This window comes from Giraffa tippelskirchi, chromosome 6, assembly GCF_054371585.1.
Source record: "Giraffa tippelskirchi isolate mGirTip1 chromosome 6, T2T-mGirTip1v1.2.pri, whole genome shotgun sequence".
NCBI classification, from domain to species: Eukaryota; Metazoa; Chordata; class Mammalia; order Artiodactyla; family Giraffidae; genus Giraffa; species Giraffa tippelskirchi.
In genome coordinates, this window is record NC_137280.1 from 25,352,823 (window position 1) to 25,371,339 (window position 18,517).

At 35.3% G+C, this 18,517-nt stretch overlaps 1 long non-coding RNA gene across 1 annotated transcript in view; it reads right to left on the reverse strand.

The window, feature by feature from the left end:
- The window catches only part of LOC145508942 (uncharacterized), a 145,424-nt gene that overhangs the window by 34,774 nt on the left and 92,133 nt on the right, over nucleotides 1-18,517 (reverse strand). The window contains exon 5 of the long non-coding RNA XR_014055703.1: nucleotides 16,854-16,912. This is a non-coding gene — a long non-coding RNA (uncharacterized LOC145508942). The remainder of the gene's footprint in view (nucleotides 1-16,853; nucleotides 16,913-18,517) is intronic.

An 18,517-nucleotide genomic window follows, 5' to 3' on the forward strand; every position in this document is an offset into this window, starting at 1 on the left:
TAAATGTAAAGCATAGATTTACAGTGTTGTGCCAATCTCTGCTGTACAGCAAAGTGACTCAGTCATACACATATATACATTCTTTTTTATATTTTTTTCCATTATGGTTAATCACAGGATATTGAGTATAGTTCCCTGTGCTATATAGTAGAGCTTTGTTTTTTATCCCAGGAGAGTGGTTTTGTTTTGTTTACTACTTTATCTCCAGCACTTAGAAGAATTCCTTATTCATAATAAGTGCTCAATAGTTTTTGTATGTGTGAATGAATGCTCTTATCTCATGCCAACCATTGCCCTGAGTGCTTTAAAAATCATATTCATTCTCACCAAAAATTGGTTACATGCTATTTTTATTTGCATTTTACGTAAGTGAAACCAAGTCACAGAGATGTTAAATATCCTGCCCAAATCTCATAGCTAGTAAGTGTTGGGTAAGGTAACCTCAACTCAGTCCCTCACTAGTAGACACTGCAACATGTGGATCCATATCTGACAGCTAAATTGCAGAACTGGATTTAAATTGGTTAACTCTACAGCCAGTCTGACTCAATACTCCTGTCTAGATGTTGTGATAAAATGCCCTCACATATTTCTGCTTTAATAACATTAACCCTAAAAAATATCTATTATTTTCTTTGATTTGCAACTAAGTCTCTGAAAAGTTTTGTCCTGAGAAATAAATTAAAATTAAAAGTGGCTTTAAAAAGCACTCTGTCCACAATCAATTCAAAGAAAGTATGAACTGAAATCATCCTTACATTTAGTATCTGAGAAGAGAATAATGTTGATCTATGTCTTTCCTCAAGGTTTTCTTGCTTTTCTTAAAATTTAATACATCCCTTGAAATGGAGCTATTCCACAAAAGATTGATTTAAGACAGTAGCTTTTATTTTTTTATAGCCTTTTATTGGTCCATTTATTCTGAGATTGTTCAACAAAACTTTTACCTGCCTGCAATTTACTGTGAATGTCATTTAGAGTAATTACATATCCACCTGGCTGCCATTTAGGACTAGAAAATAGATTCATTTTCCCCCTGAATTTTCTGTAATATATGCAATACCAGTAAATAAAATGATTAAAATCTTTACACAAAGAAAATATCACCATACGATTTAGTTAAATTGACAAAAATGTAAGGGAAATATTATTCTTGCTGCCACTCCATCCTCATTACAGCTCATTATGGTGGCAAGTTTAGAGAATAGAGGTATACTATACAATATTCCTAATACAATCCCTGAAGGCATTTAAAACTAGTCTAGATGAAGTATTATGAAGTATGTTGAAGAGGATAATTTTGCACAGGCAGGGAGATTTATTTAGATTCAATACATCTTTCTTTTCTGTCATTGTTCCCGATTTTTAGAGGACAATTGTAGAAATTATTATGTGCCTGTATTTTTCTGAAGTTGTGTCTTTTAGTTATCAAGAACTGCATATTTAGAAAAGTGAAAGAGAGGAGTGTGGATACATACCTTGAGAATACACTACTTGTTTCTAAAATAAGTTCTTTGACAATTCCTAGTTGTGGATCGAACCTTATGCCCTCTGCTCTTTGCATTCCTCCCCAATCCATTCAAATACAGCTTAAAGGAAAGTGGACTCCTTTAAACCCAGGATTAAGGCTCTACATTACATTACTAAGCGAATTTAGGTGAAAGGTACAGAGAAGGGCAGATAATACATACAGTAGTCTCCCTTAAAAGCAGATACAGAGAGTTCTAACTTTGCATGGTAGCTCAGAACTACAAAAATGAATGTAAGTGTTCAAACCATGCAAAGAAATCTTAATAATCAACAGGGAAAATGATTTTTTTTTCTGTGATCCTTAAACATTTTTGCTATAACATTAAAAACTTTCTTACAATCTGTTGTAAATTTTTAGGGAATAAAAAATAGTGAAATATATTTATTTAGTATGCTGTATTTTAAAATGTTAGAAACACTGACACAGTATTTGTTAAAAATATATAAGGAGTAGTTTGGACAGTTCCTGCTTGTGTGTGCTAAGTTGCTTCAGTCGTATCTGATTTTTTTGCCACCCAATAGACTGTAGTCCTCTAGGCTCCTCAGTCCATGGGATTCTCCTGGCAAGAATACTGGAGTGGGTTGCCATGCCTTCCTCCAGGGGATCTTCCAGACCCGGGAATCAAACCCAAGTCTCTTAAGCCTCCTGCATTGGCAGGTGGGTTCTTTACCACCAGCGCCACCTGGGAAGCCCCTCAAAACTAGTAGGGACCTCACAGGAACCCCTGTCACCCAGCCAGACACTCAGCTCACTCAGTTTGGCATGTTCATTGACAGTCTCAGAAAGACCTGCCTCTAAGTTTAAAGAGATGATAGATGAATTTTGTTTCTTGGCTCCTTGCTTTCAAAGAGGTTATTTCTAGGGATGGAGTATATAAAATGAGATTCAACAAAAGAGAAAACTTAAGAATACTTTTTAAAATCTCTTAGCTTTTTGAAAGCAATCTAATCAATGATGATAAAGTGATTAATATCACTGTGTGGGAAGGTCTTCCCCAGAATATTCTTAGTTTTGTATTTATAAGTGCTATGTCAAACCATTTGTCAACATGTATCTCCTGGTATCTGTTGTCATATTTAGTAGAACAAGGTAGTTATCTTATGCAAAGTTGATGTGTTCTTTGATAATATATTCAGTCATTTCAGAACTTCCATAGATATGTACCTGCAATAAAGTTGATTTCTTTATTACAATCTATACCTGTTTTATTTCCATAAAATTGTAAGCCACTTGACTTTGAAACTATCATCATAAGGAATGAAGTGCTTGGGTAATATCATATTTTGAGCCCATAATAGAATCTTTAACCTGGGTGGAATGTGTGGGAGTCTATAGTTGTACTTCAGGGCACCTGGGATCTCCCTGTAATTGCCTACAAATTACTGTGTGCCTTTATGCATGTTCCCAGAGAGAGCTTTCACCTGGCTATCAAAAAGATTGAGAAACTCCATTCTTTACAGGCCTTAATTTTATTCTTGACCTTATTTTGTTCTTTTCCTCTTAGCCATATAGTCCTCATCATTGACCTAGTTGCTGGTCTTCCATAATTAACTCTGGCCACCACAGTCAACATAGTACTTACTGTTCTCTCTGGGGACATTTGTAGGCTCTGCCCTAGAAATGCTGACTCAGTTTTGCCTGGGTCTCAGTTTCCATCAATGGCAACCCACTCCAGTATTCTTGCCTGGAGAATCCCAGGGACGGCGGAGCCTGGTGGGCTGCCATCTATGGGGTCGCACAGAGTCGGACACGACTGAAGCGACTTAGCAGCAGCAGCAGCAGTTTCCATCTCTGCCTACCCCTTTGGCAGAATCTCTGTTTGTATCTCGGGGTGCCCTCACGTTATTAGACAAAATGTTATTAGACATTTCTGATTGACTATAGGTTAAAAAAAAAAGAAACTTTGCCATGTCAGCATTAAGTTTTATATAGGTTGGTTATATGTGCAGTTTTTTTTTAAATATTCAAGCATACTTTGTATTTATATTTCTAAGTTCTTAAGGTCTTTAAAAGAAAATTTAAAGGAAGAAATCTGAAAAAGAAGCAGAGACAAAAATCTTCAAGTTAGGGGAAAAAAAATCCATACTTGTGCTCCCCATAGAATGTGAGTGAGCACCAATGAGTTGCTCATTCTACATTATTGCCACATGAATAAAACTTTCCCTTTATTCCTTTGATCAAGTGAGGGATCAAGAGAGATGAAATTTGTGTTTAATTATCTTTCCCCAAACTAAAGTATCCTAGAGCTAATAAGAACTCTTAACTATATTTCTTCCCGTGGTAGTAGTTTTATTTTCAGACCATTGGGATGTCTTCTTCAATCATTTTCCTTAAACATGTTGCATATTAAAAACCTCAGGCTGCAAATTTTCAAAAATGTTATCCTCACTGAATTCCTCTCTATAAGCACCTCATCCTTCTCATGTTCAAGGCTCAAACTGTTTTTCAGTAAGATTGGTCAAACTGAAGTGATTTCAGTTTGCTAAATTGCAGTTGTTGATTGGTTCCTTATTCAGGATAACTTCTCATTCCTATGGAAACAATAGGCTTTTGCTAGAATCCTTATTCAATCTCTCAGCTACCCTGCCGAAAAACTGCAGTGTTTTTCTGCATAACCAATCAGTGGGATTTCACTATTATATCCAGCAGGGGAAATTAGTTGATCTCTTCTGCCCTTTTGGTTTTACCAGTTAGCAGAATATTTGCAAGGATCAAATAAATTAATTTCTCCAGTTCGAACACAAATTTTCAAAGCTAACTTGTTGAGAGATAATAGAAGGTATTTTAAAATGTCATGATCAAATCCATCAAAATATACATGGTGTTGTGTTCCACATTATTCAGAATAGATTAATAATAGTTTTCTATAACTTTATAAGCTTAAAACCTGGCTAGGAGATAGACATCTGTTTTTTTAACATAAGGCATTTTGTCTTGGTTTTTCTTCTATTTTGAACTATCTGTGCTTTTGAAATTGTTGATCCTTCTCTGTGTTCAGAGTCTTTTAAAATCTAAATGTTCTTTCCATCCAGTTATGTATGAAAAGAAAGAAATTCCATCTCTTTTCAAGCTGATGTGATTCTATTATATTTAAAAAATTTAATAGGAACTACTGTTATATTGTTAGGTTGTTAGAATAGGAAAAAGGATTCCAAAATGGCAGTGGCTAAAAGACAAAGAAAGGGAAAAGCCAATGCAAACAGAACGAAAGAAAATCCACGGACTGGAGTGAGAACTTCAGGTGGAACAAACACTCCCCATTCTTGGCTAGCCTGATTTGCATAGGCAGGCTCAGTGGGGAGGAGACAAATGAATAAAAAGAGGAAGCCAAGATGGATTGAGGCCTCTCCTTTGGGGTTGGCCCACCCTCATGCCTCGAGGGTGTACTTTCTTTCACTTGCTGGATAAAATTCTAAGCTGTAATCGAGCTGTAACACTGGTACACTGTTTCAAATCTTTGCTGCGGCAAGACAGAACCAAGGAAATTACACACTCCCCCAACAATATGATTTAAAAATACCATAACAATTATGCTGTAGTTTTATGTAATACTTATTACAGAATTAAATAAGTGATGAACTAGAGACATGATACTGAAAAATTCCTCTGGTAATTTTTCTTGATGAAAGATAAATGATTTTAGTGCCCACCATTTTATTCATGGCCAAAGAATAATATTCAAGGATATCCATTTTAAAAATTTTTCTACTGGCCAGAAAGGATTGTCAAGCAGTATCACTGAACTGGCTTTTTTGAGCTGACTTTATGATTTAATTATAGGGGAAAGCAGGAGAATTAGAGAAAATATTTTTCACTTTTTGCCACAAATTCTTTTAAATATATATATATATATATTTTATAGTATAATGCCATTTTAACAAGGTTCAAAAACAAGAAATACAAAAGAAAGTATCCTTTAGGGATACATACATATATGGTGAAACCAATTTTTTAAGCAAGGGAAAGATACACAAAGTTCAGATTGGCAGTGAACTCTCAGAAAAGAGAATGCTGGCAGTAAACACAAGGAGAGATGCAAAGATATTGACAGTGTTCTGTACTGAAATAAGACAGTGGATTCAAGACTGTGAGTTTTATTATCAAGCCCAGTATATCAGTTCTATTTCATATATTGTTTGCATTTGTCAAATATTATATATAATTATTTTAATTAATGAAGGTAGGTTTACACATTTTTAATTATGTCTAATCATGTTTTTGGTCTCCTACTTTACTTGGTCTATTAAAACTTGTTTGGGTCAAAAAACAAAATTAAAACTAAAAGTTCTGTTCAAATTATAATGTTATGTTTTTTAATTGTCTTGACCAATCAAGCAAATGTGATGTTATTTCTCTTTTTTTTCTCTTTACTAAGGTATAACTGAACAAAAATGTATATATTTAAGGCATACAGCTTGTAGTTTATATACATACACATTGTGAAGTAGTCATCACAATCAAACTAATTAACATGTCTATCACTACACCTGCATTGTAAACTCAAGCTATTTAGATATTTGACTTCAGAGTAGTTTGAGAAAGGTCATGAGCATTGCTTCTATTAGAATTCAGTATTTCTCTTCCCCCACCCCTGCTGCCCCCTCCCAAAACAAAAGAATCCAGTATCCCAAATCTTGCCTAGTTTATACCATATTTTAAAGATACACTCATGGAACTAGAATCAGAAGAGACTTTAAAGTTCTCTACCAGGTTCCCTGATGGCTCAGGGAATCTGCCCACAATGGATAAGGCAGACCTGAGTTCGATACCTGGGTTGGGAATAACCCCTGGAGGAGGGCATGGCAACCCACTCCAGTATTCCTGCCTGCAGAATTCCATGGACAGAGGAGCCTGGTGGGCTACAGTCCATGGGGTCACAAAGAGTCAAGACACCACTGAGCGACTAACACGTTCTCTTTCATTTTTCTATGTTTAAAAGATTTTACAAAGGGGGAAATTAAAACTGCATACACATGGTTCAAGTTCTACTTTTAAAGACTAAAGCATCTGAACAGTAGCAGAGTCACTCACTGGATTAGTTTACTTTGTAGTAAACGGTTTCTTTCTGTGATAGATGTTTCATTTTATATATGTAGGTATATCCCAGCTTCTAATAAGTAAACGAACATTGTGTTTCGGACACCATTAAAGAATTAAAAATGTCTACTTTGATGATAATAATTATAAAACCACAATAATTGTTTTACCTGTTGAACCCATACTGTATGCTTGGTGTTATCCTAAGTTTTTTTTATGTATTCATTTACAGCTACTCTATGAAGCAGATACTATTAATATACCTATTTTACAGATGAAAAAACTGAGCAAGTAACTTGCTCAAGGTCATATGTGTACTGAAGTTGATCTAGGATTCAAATCCAGGTAGATTAGAGTATGCTCTCTTAGCCACTGTGATAATGAAATGAATTCTTAAGTGAATTAAGATCTTAAGCAATGACAATTATCAATGTTTTGACCTCATCTCTGGAGATTTTTCTTCAATTGGTCTCTAGTTGAGTTTGAGCTGCAGTATTTAAAAATTCTTTTGGGGAGTTTAATGCACAACCTGGATTATGGACCCCTGGGATAGTAAAACATTTCCTATTTTAGTACTGATCTCATTTTAATGTATTTGCTCTAGTTCTATTTTCATGAAAGAAATATGATAAATCCTAATAAAGATAATATTTAAAAGTTCATTCATGCAATGATATTATACTAATAATGTATACTAAAATACTAATATAAATACATAATAATATATGTAAAACTCAAGTCTTAATTATCCTGCAAAGCAGGTAGTTTGACTGAAATCAATAACTGATTCCAACTTGGGCCTGAAATGTTCTCTTTTCTGAAAAGCTTTTTGAATTAAAGTCACTGAGGTTTAGCTTGATTGACTCTATATAACTTAATATACTCCAGTTGACTTATTTTAATTTTAACTCTTGTAGGTATTGTAGAATCAAGGATCCTAGATAAATTGATGTCTCCTTGTCTTTTTACTGGTTGTCAGGTCAGAACTCCAAGATTAGGATTTAGAAATTATTTTAGTCTGAACTTACTATTTTTAGTGCCACTTGATAAATGTCTATGGCATAATCAAGTATGGCTAATGATTAAATAAGTAAAATGCTCGGCAAATGAGATTAAGGAACTTTTAGATATTGGGAAAATTTCATTAAATGATTAGTAAAATCTCTCCCTTTAAAAACTTTTTTGAAGATAATTTTGTCAACTGTTTATAGTCCATTAATTATGACTCTATAATAAATTTATATATTCACCTATATATTCACCTGATCCAAATAGAAAATAGATTTTCTGCAACTTTACAATTTTTTTACAGAGAAGACAATAATAACACCAGGTGTTAAGATAAATGAGCTTATGAACAGTTCTATGGCTGTAGTGCTATGATAATGTGGAGCCCAAAACCTCTTGCCAAGTTTTGCTGCTTGCTATTGTAAGGTAGAAGCAAGTGAAATCACTTTTTTAATTTTCAAGCTTATCCATTTTAAAATTGGATCACTTTTCTTCCTATAGCCAACATTCTTTTCATATTAACAACTCAAAAAAGTGAAAACATCTGAAGATGTTTCAAACTTTGTAAAAAGAAACAGCCTTTCCTAAGAAAATTACCATAGTCATCATAAAAAAAAATTCCAAAGATTTTCCGTGGGGAAAAAAAAGACATTTTGATAGTTTGATATTTGGGATGACTCTTGTTAATTCATAAATTGGCTCAGGAAGTGAAGTGATCTTTAAATTTTAGTATTTATGTGCTTTTGGTATCTCATAGGTGCCTGAAATATTTATATATCATTTTAAAGGAACTTTTCCACAGTTAAATTTTTCACAGAGACCAAGAATATTTATGCTGGTTTATTAGAAAAAAACAGGCCCTCTTACTCTAACTCGAGAAATGATACAGAATCTACCAATTATGACTTTGTGGCTTTTGCCATATATCACCATATATTTGCCAAATATAAAAGTTTTTAAACAAAGGACAGTAGATCTATCCATTGAAAAGAAAGGGTTGTTATAATTCCTCATCATGAGAAGACTGTTCTACATTAAGGAGACAGAGGAAAAAATGGCAATTAAATGCAATGTGTAATCTCTGAAATAAAGAATAAGCCCTCTTTATTCTGTATATTTGGAATATACTCTATATTGACAAAACCAAGTTAATATTAATATATAATGAAAACTGCATTTTATTTTCATTTTATCTTAAAGCCTTTGTCTCATTGGCATAATTTGTATTCCTCCAGGTTTGCTAATGTTCCAAATACTCCCATTTAACAGCTGCAATTTCTGCATAAACTAGCGCATGAAATTTTTATTTCTTATTTATAATATGGCCAAGTAATTTTAAAGATGTATTATGTGTTGAAGGCAATTTAGAACATGCTTATAGTTCAAAGGGTTGAAATGTCTTTTTGACAATTTCCATGAAGTTGGATAAAACTCAGTTTCTTCCTATATTCCTAACATATGTCAAATATAAGAGAAGATGGTAAGAAAGATATTGAGAGCCATCAGTATTACATTTACTAAAATGTAAATCCTTTGAGTCGACCACATTTAGGTACTATGGTGGTGAATGAATATCTTTATGTCAAAAAGCATTCACATATTGAGAATAAAAACCTTATATTTTTTCAAGATATTTTGATTGATTTATGGCTATACAGTTGTATTTACTTGATTATAAGAAGGGTTCCAAACTCATAACTAATGAATTCAGTGAAAGTACTGATGAGATTCTTTATTTGGAAGTTTTAAATATGCTATTTGGTAAATTAACAGAGTTCTTTTCCACTTAGATGTTATTATATAGAAAGTACAACATTAGTTGTGACCTGTAGTTGGAAAATGAATTATCTGATCTATTTCCAAGGGAGTTTACTGAATATGATGCTTCCTCTTTGCTTGAAAATTAATTTAAAACATTCATCAGATAATGTGTTTTGACATAATGTGTTAAACAAACAATTTCTTATAATACCAGTATTCTCTTCTAATAAACCAATATTTATCACTAATCCTGAAAACTTAATCATTATCATGAAATATGTCAGCTTTATTAATTTAAACATTTGTGTAAATTTTGACCAAAGTGAATCAAATAAATTGTACTTTCTATTGATTGACTTATATTATTAGGGCCCTCGATAGTATTTTTAAGATATTAATAGTATTAGACAGACAGTTCTAAATAATGAAGCTTTACTTACTATTACAAAATAAGTGAGCTTTTCCAGGAATATGGAACTTTCAGGAAAATTCTCTCTGATGACATTGAGGTGAAATTGAAACTCATAGGAAACAACTAGCTTCAATTTGGGGCAACTTTGAAAACTTTGCTACTTATCTCCAATTGTGTGGTTTGGAAACTTGATCCCACCTGATCTAAATGCCAGCAAGTAAATATGAGATATTGCATTTGCAATTTATCCGAGAGAGAAAACTGCTAATTGCTAGAATGGATGGAATATTTATTCTAATCTTTTCAAGAATAAAATTTATGATTTTATACAAGTGCTTGAAGATATACTTTACTTTTAGCTAAAATAATTTTCAGTTATGTTTTATTTTGATTTTTAACTGCATATTTAAATTTGATTCCTTAAATTTTTTGATTCTCTGCTATTTCTTTTAATATAAGAGAAACCAATCAAAAAGTTAAGCATAAGTTTTGTTCTCAGGGCTTCCATGGTGGCTCAGGTAGTAAAGAGTCTGCCTGCAATGCAGGAGATCCGGGTTCGATCCCTGGATCAGGACGATCCCCTGGAGAAGGAAATGGCAAGCCACTCCAGTATTCTTGCCTGGAAAATCCCATGGACAGAGGAGCCTGGTGGGCTACAGTCCATGGATTTGCAAGGAGTCGGACATGACTGAACAACTAACACTTTCTTTCATGATAGCAAATTGCCTTGCATATAGCATCGCTGAATGTATCTAATTATATATGTCTCTAAAAACCATTTTTGTCAAAGTTCCCATTGTTGAAAGCAATGAACCGATAAATCCCACTATGCCCACACCTTCAGTGATACTATATACAAGGCAATGTGCTATCATAGACTAGAATTACAATACAAGTAAATGTGGGTGGGGGTGTCACTAGAATGTGCTTTACATAGAATTGAACTTGACCATACAGGTGTGAGGGAATATAGAACTCAAAAAAAAAATGCTTGTAGTTAATTCTGATACATGGCTCTCTTGCTCCTTAGAACTCATTCATCTAAATAATTTGTTTAGTGATGGGTTATAGTTTTTCTGAAGTTGGCCACATTGATGGCTGGCTTGTCCAGCTTGTCTGCATCTCTTTTATTTTCCTGTTTATCGTTTTGCTTTCTGTATGTTATTCTCATATTTTCCACTCTGTGCTCACTATTCCTTTTCTTTTTTCAAATCCATTTAGTTTTCAGAGACAAAGGTCATATCTTTTCTCTCTTCTTTATTGTCTTGAATAGTGAATACTCAATACATGCTTTGTGAATAAATGGAAAAAAATGTCATCTTACAACTTAAGATGTCATCTATTGAAAATAGATACAAGTCCATGGTCAGTTAAGAAGCTCCTTTCTTTATATAAATATCCATTTTTTTTATTACCTGGAGACAAAGTGCTTTATATAAAGCATAAAATGGTTTATATAAAGTGATTTTGAGTCTACTGTAGGTAGAAGAGTGTTATGGCAAAATAGCTTCCATGTTTATAGTCAAATTGAATAGATGAGTGTACAGTCTTCCTGTGCAAGCAGACAATCTAAGGTTTATAATGAAAAGTCTCCAAACCAGCTTATCTTGACATGAAATCAAATAACTTAGATCCAAAATAACATGGGAAAAGAATAAATACTAAATATTAATCAGATTGTGGTCATGCCAGATGGGAGGAAGATATTAACATCGCCTGAATAAATCTGTAGCCAAAGACTTAGAAATAGATATACATGAAATTTATAAATCATTTGACATCATTTTACAGAAAGAGAAACTAAGCTGAGTGCTTGCTCCATATCATATAAACAATTTATGTTATAGCTCTGGCTGATGCTCTAAATCTCCTGTCTGGTCATTGGTCACCATTTCCCCAATAAATAATTTTTGATGCAGCTAAGCTCTGAAATTTGTTTGGAACAAATACATGTTACCGAACATTATGAAAAGAAGGGCTCCTGTGTATATTTGTGTGTAGTAATATTACTGTATTATCAATAAAAGAGTTCATATGAATTTTGATGCTTTTGAACTGTGGTGCTGAAGAAGACTCTTGAGAGAAACTTGGACTGCAAGGAGATCATACTAGTCAATCCTAAAGGAAATCAGTCCTGAATATTAATTGGAAAAACTGATGCTTATATGTGAACTGATGCAATATGTGAACTGTGAACTTCTAGATGTTCAAGCTGGTTTTAGAAAAGGCAGAGGAATCAGAGATCAAACTGCTAACATCCACTGAATCATTGAAAAAGCAAGAGAGTTCCAGAAAAACATCTATTTCTGATTTATTGACTATGCCAAGGCCTTTAACTGTGTGGACCACAATAAACTGTGGAAAATTCTGAAAGAGATGGGACTACCAGACCATCTGACCTGCCTCTTGAGAAATCAGTATGCAGGTCAGGAAGCAACAGTTAGAACTGGACATGGAACAACAGACTGCTTCCAAATAGGAAAAGGAGTATGTCAAGGCTGTATACTGTCACCCTGCTTATTTAACTTATATGTAGAGTACATCATGAGAAATGCTGGGCTGGAGGAAGCACAAGCTGGAATCAAGATTGCTGGGAGAAATATCAATAACCTCAGATATGCAGATGACACCACCCTTATGGCAGAAAGTGAAGAACTAAAGAGCCTCTTGATGAAAGGGAAAGAGGAGAGTAAAAAAGTTAGCTTAAAGATCAACATTCAGAAAATCAAGATCATGGCATTCGGTCCCATCACTTCATGGGAAAACAGTGGAAACAGTGTCTGACTTTATTTTGGGGGGCTCCAAAATCACTGCAGATGGTGATTGCAGCCATGAAATTAAAAGGCGCTTACTCCTTGGAAGGAAAGTTATGACCAACCTAGACAGCATATTGAAAAGCAGAGACATTACTTTGCCAACAAAGATCCCTCTAGTCAAGGCTATGGTTTTTCCAGTAGTCATGTATGGATGTGAGAGTTGGACTATAAAGAAAGCTAAGTGCCGAAGAATTGATGCTTTTGAACTGTGGTGTTGGAGAAGACTCTTGAGAGTCCCTCGGACTGCAAGGACATCCAACCAGTCCGTCCAAAGGAAATCAGTCCTGAATATTCATTAGAAGGACTGATGTCGAAGCTGAAAGTCCAATACTTTGGCCACATGATGCGAAGAGCTGATTCGTTGGAAAAGATCCTGATGCTGGGAAAGATAGAAGGAAGGAGGAGAAGGGGACGACAGAGGATGAGATAGTTGGATGGCATCACCGATTCAATGGACATGAATTTGAGTAAAGTCTGGGAGTTGGTGATGGACAGGGAGGCCTGGCATGCTGCAGTCCATGGGGTGGCAAAGAGTCGTACACGACTGAGCAACTGAACCGGACTGAACTGACCTGATGCTTAAGCTGAAGCTCTAATACTTTGGCCACCTGATGCGAAGAGCCGACTCATTGGAAAAGACCCTGATGCTGGGAAAGATTGAAAGCGGGAGGAGAAGGGGACGACAGAGGATGAAATGGTTGGATGGCATCACCAACTGAATGGATGTGAGTTTGGTTAAGCTCCAGGAGGTGGTGAAGGACAGGGAAGCCTGGTGTGCTGCAGACCATGGGGTTGCAGAGAAGGACATGACTGAGCAACCGAACAACAACGGCATAAGCTCTCTTACTAATGTGGCTGTATAGTCTATTTTTCCATTCATTATTTTCTTTTTACTTAATATTCAATCTAACCAAGAGTCCATTTACAAAATAGATGGTCAGAATTAGGACTATAGTCCCATTCAGTTCACATGATAAACACATTCATCTGGCTCATAAAATAAAGTGACCAATAATACAGGGGCCATCAGCACCAGATTGCTACCAGATACATGTATCACGTTTAGAAATGCTGGATAAGGAAATCTCTACTGGATATAAATTCTTACCTTTCAGATAGTTTTGTAGCTGTGACTCTGGACACAGCTCAAGTGGGAGCAAAGTAAGGGGGATGGGAAATAGTTATTGAGGATTTGCTGCTTAACATGAGTACATACATTAAAGCTTTGAAAAGGACAAGTTATTCAAATGTGTAGCATCTATCAGAATGAGAAGAAAATATGCATAATGAAAGGCAGAATTTGTTCCTAACTGTACAAATTATGTAGAAGCCTGGCACACAACTTTGCATAAAGAGTTGATGAGGAAATACCCATTAAGGTACTTTATCAATTTAGCTAATGGTGGGGAATTATTACCTAAGGCATATACTTGAGTGTTTTAATAAGTTTAATTTTCCATCATCCAAATGACATTTTTTTTTAGTGCATTCTGTGTGTGGCAGTGTTAAAACCACATTGAAGTTCAGTTCAGTTCAGCTCAGTTCAGTTGCTCAGTCGTGTACGACTCTTTGCCACCCTATGAACCTCAGCATGCCAGGCCTCCCTGTCCATCACCAACTCCCAGACTTTACTCAAACTCATGTCCATTGAGTCGGTGATGCCATCCAACCATCTCATCCTCTGTCATCCCCTTCTCCTCCTGCCGTCAATCTTTCCCAGCATCAGGGTCTTTTCCAACGAGTCAGCTCTTCGCATCAGGTGGCCAAAGTATTGGAGTTTAGCTCCAACATCAGTCCTTGCGGTGAATATTCAGGACTGATTTCCTTTGGATGGACTGGTTGGATCTCCTTGCAGTCCAAGGGACTCTCAAGAGTCTTCTCCAACACCACAGTTCAAAAGCATCAATTCTTTGGTGATCAGCTTTCTTTATAGTCCAACTCTCACATCCATACATGACTACTGGGAAAACCATAGCCTAGACTAGACGAACCTTTGTTGGCAAAGTAATGTCTCTGCTTTTCAATATGCTGTCTAGGTTGGTCATAACTTTCCTTCCAAGGAGTAAGTGCCTTTTAATTTCCTGGCTGTAGTCACCATCTGCAGTGATTTTGGAGCCGAAAAAATAAAGTCAGCCACTGTTTCCACTGTTTCCCCATCTATTTGCCATTAAAGTTTACCTGATGCTTTTTTCCATTTTTGATTTCTCTGTATTTCACATCCTCAGACACTTAAGCTATAATTAGAGTGAAGTTAGAGGTTTTCTAGAGGAGAGGGCTCTTCAGCTCACTATTGTTATCTGCCCTTATTTAATGTCCCATTGCTTACTTGTTATGAGGCTGAAAGGATGAATGAAATGATGCTGTGACTTCTCAAGCTGTGAGAGGAAGGGTGTTGTTTCCTTTTATTTCTGTTTGTTACAGCTTTGACCATCATATTTAAAGAGGATAACTTGATCATAGTCTATGTTATATATACTTCAAATAACTGTCTTACAAGATGAAACACATGAAAAAGATAGTACACAGATAATCAGAAACTGAAGATTCAATGTCACGCAATGCTATATATCAGGAAATCAAATTTTGTCACAAAGGTATCCATTTGAGTTTTCATTAGGTGAAACGAAAATAACTAGAAGAAAAGCTCAAGTATATTATAAAATTATGCCCCACAGAACATCAAACTGAAACCATATCAAAGAAAGTAGACCACTAAAAAGAGCCTTTCAACACAGCTCTGCAATAATAAATAAAAATTAGTTACTCTAATTTAAACTCATCTTTCAAATGTCCTCTATCACTGACAGTAGAAAAATAGGATTATTTTATTATTTCCAAGTTGTTTAAAAATGTGGAATTTGATTCTCATGAGCACACACTGTTAATCTGACTCTCTTATTTTAAACACACATTAAATGTTTGATATAATAGATTTATCAACCAGATAAATAAGTACAAATTTTTCTTAAATGATACTACTCCAAATTAATTTAAACAAGTGTTAAATTTCAGTATAAAATCAATAATCTCATCTGTGTTTGAAGGTGGGAGGAATCTTAGGAAGATAACATAATAACTCTCCTAATTTTATGGGTGAGAAATTATGCTTATAGAAGTAAAAATGTCTTTTCTTCTACTCAGTAGCCAAATATTAGGATAATTGGATTCCTAACCTATTTTTCTTATTTTAATCCTGTCTGTATGTCATAATTCTCAGTCTTTAAAACAGAAATTGGTGCTCTACAAATTAAAAGGATAAAACATTTTTTTCTTTTCTTTTAGTTGTCTATTATTTTGGAGACTTTTTACTAAACATTTTAATCACATAATTTAAAATATATTTGATAATATCTCTCTACATCCTTAACTCTTCAAATGGGCATGCTGTTAACACTGTTGGTATTCACAGGTAAAAAAATTCTGTAGCTTTATGCATTTTCGAAAAACTTTTCAAAGAAAAGAGTTTTCAGACAAACTCTGGAACTACAACTGTGTGGGACTCAAATATTTAACGAATTGGAGACAGAGCTGTTATTTGTTTAGTTGGTTTTATATCATTTTTCCTACATCAGCAAAATCACCTGCCATTTAAAAAATTCACACAAAAAATTTGTCACTATTCTATGTGAGACATGACAAATTTCTTCTATTTGAAGAATCACATTGAACGGCCTTTCATGAATTTCAGGGGACTACAGTTAGGTCATTACATATAAAACTAAAGAAATAAAATATAGCAATGTTTATTTGTTAGTTCAGTAGTTCCGCCCTAAGTCTTGCTCCAAGATGGGCAAGGCCTCTCTACTAATAAATAGAAATTAAAATATAGTTTGTTGTTAAGCCAGAAACTATTAAGGTTTCTGAGATTTAACCCTCCTTAGAAGATAAGAAGATAGTTGGCTATAATTATATAACTTTATAAGTAAACTATATAACTATTGAGGACTTCCCTGTAGCTCAAACAGTAAAGAATCTGCCTGCAACGCAGGAGACCAGGGTCCAGTTCCTGGGTCGGGAAGATCCTCTGGAGAAGGGAATGGCAATCTACTCCAGTATTCTTGCCTGGAGATTCCCATGGGCAGAGAAGCCTGGTAGGCTACAGTCTGTGGGGTCGCAGAGTCGGACACGACTGAGCCACTAAAACACACACACACACACACTCATATATCTATCTATCTATCTATCTATATATATCTATACATATATATAGATATATTCTGTGGGCTGGAGAAAAGAAGACAGTTCATTGCTCAATTAGTTACAGTAAAAGCAGCATCCAGGGTATTACCTTGTGTTGCTTTCTTGAGTCCCAATCCAGACAGGGTTGTGGTGAGAGACAGATAGCACCTATATGTGAAAGAAAGTACATTATATAAGTGGAGAAAATAGATTAAAAACAAAACAAAAAAACCCACAACTCTGATCTCATATGGGGTTCCTGGTGACCTGCCCATCCTCCTCTCCAGAAAGAGAGAATCTTATCTTTACTCTGGAATATAAGCAGATTTACTCTGGGGAGGGGAAGAGGAAGTCTTAATTTTTACTAACATGGACTATCTCAGGTGTAGGGGTGTCTCTAAGATTTATTATTCTGAAATGTTTGTTTCCTTGTACAAACATCCCTATATTGGAAGTAAATCATTTTGCTTAGAAGACCAGAACTGCAGAAACAGAAAATATTCTTGGAAAATTGTCTTTTATCTCTCAGTTGTTATTGGGATTTTCTAAGTTGAGCATGAGTGTGTCTTAGGTGATGCCTTTGCTTGGTTGGCATATGCATCAGAGGGTCCCGAAGCCTGACCTGCAGGGAAGCTCTATGGTTGCTTCCCTTTCCCTATATGGGCCTCAAGACCCTTCCAAACAAATATTTTTTCTCTCTTTCTAGTGTCCCTCTTTCGTATTTGCCTTTTTTCTAGAACTCCATTGTTAGGTAAAGGATGTCTCCTTTTCTAGGTCAGCTGAAATTTCTTAACTTTTAAGTCCCTCTTTTTTTCATTAACAAGTGAACATTCTCTGCAATCTAAGTAAAGGTGGGTTTTTTTTGGTTCATTCATTTGTTTTGTTAGCAAAACTCAGTGGCAGAAACCTTGTAACCATTCGATATAAAAAAGATAAATACGGCTCATCTACAGAGGAGAGGCCCCTGCAAGTCAAGGAGTGAGGCTTCGGAAGAAACCAACCCTGCCAGTCTTGGACTTCCAGTCTCCAGAACTCTGACAGCTCAGCGGGTGGGTGCCTTTAAAAAAAAAAAAAAAAGATAAATACATGACAGCCCCTGCCCTAAACAGGTTATAGTCTAATACAGAAAGTCAAATTTGCAGATAAATTGTAATGAGTTACAAGTATATGCTAGAAATATATAGTGGTTGAGTCAAGTGAGATGGATTCAAGTCTACCACATGGGGTCATGAAGTCTTCACAAAGGATGTGAAGTGAAAGTGAAAGTTGCTCAGTCATGTCCGACTCTTTGCGATCCCATGGACTAGTCCATGGAATTCTCCAGGCCGGAATACTGGAGTGGGCAGCCTTTCCCTTCTCCAGGGGATCTTCCCAACCCAGAAATTGAACCGTGGTCCCCGGCATTGCAGGTGGATTCCCTGAGGTATCAGGGAAGTCTCAGAAAGGAAATTAACCTCAAAAGACGAGAGGTTTTGGCCACTTGGAAGGGAGTTGGGCATTGTGAAGAAAAGAACATTTCAGGTGGAATAGCAATGCGGTCAAAACATGGAGGCAAAACTAAATGTGACATTTGGAGAAGCATGAATATTGGAAATGCAGAAAAGTAGTATCTGAAGAGAAGTTAGAGAAGAAATTGAGCTAAAGATGTAGGTATAATTAGACTATGAGTGCCCTAAGTGCCATTTCTATTTCCTTCTTATTTAATGCTGTGTTAATTTCTTATTTAATGCTGTTATTCCTTTTTTACATTCTTTTCCATTTTAGGTGATTACA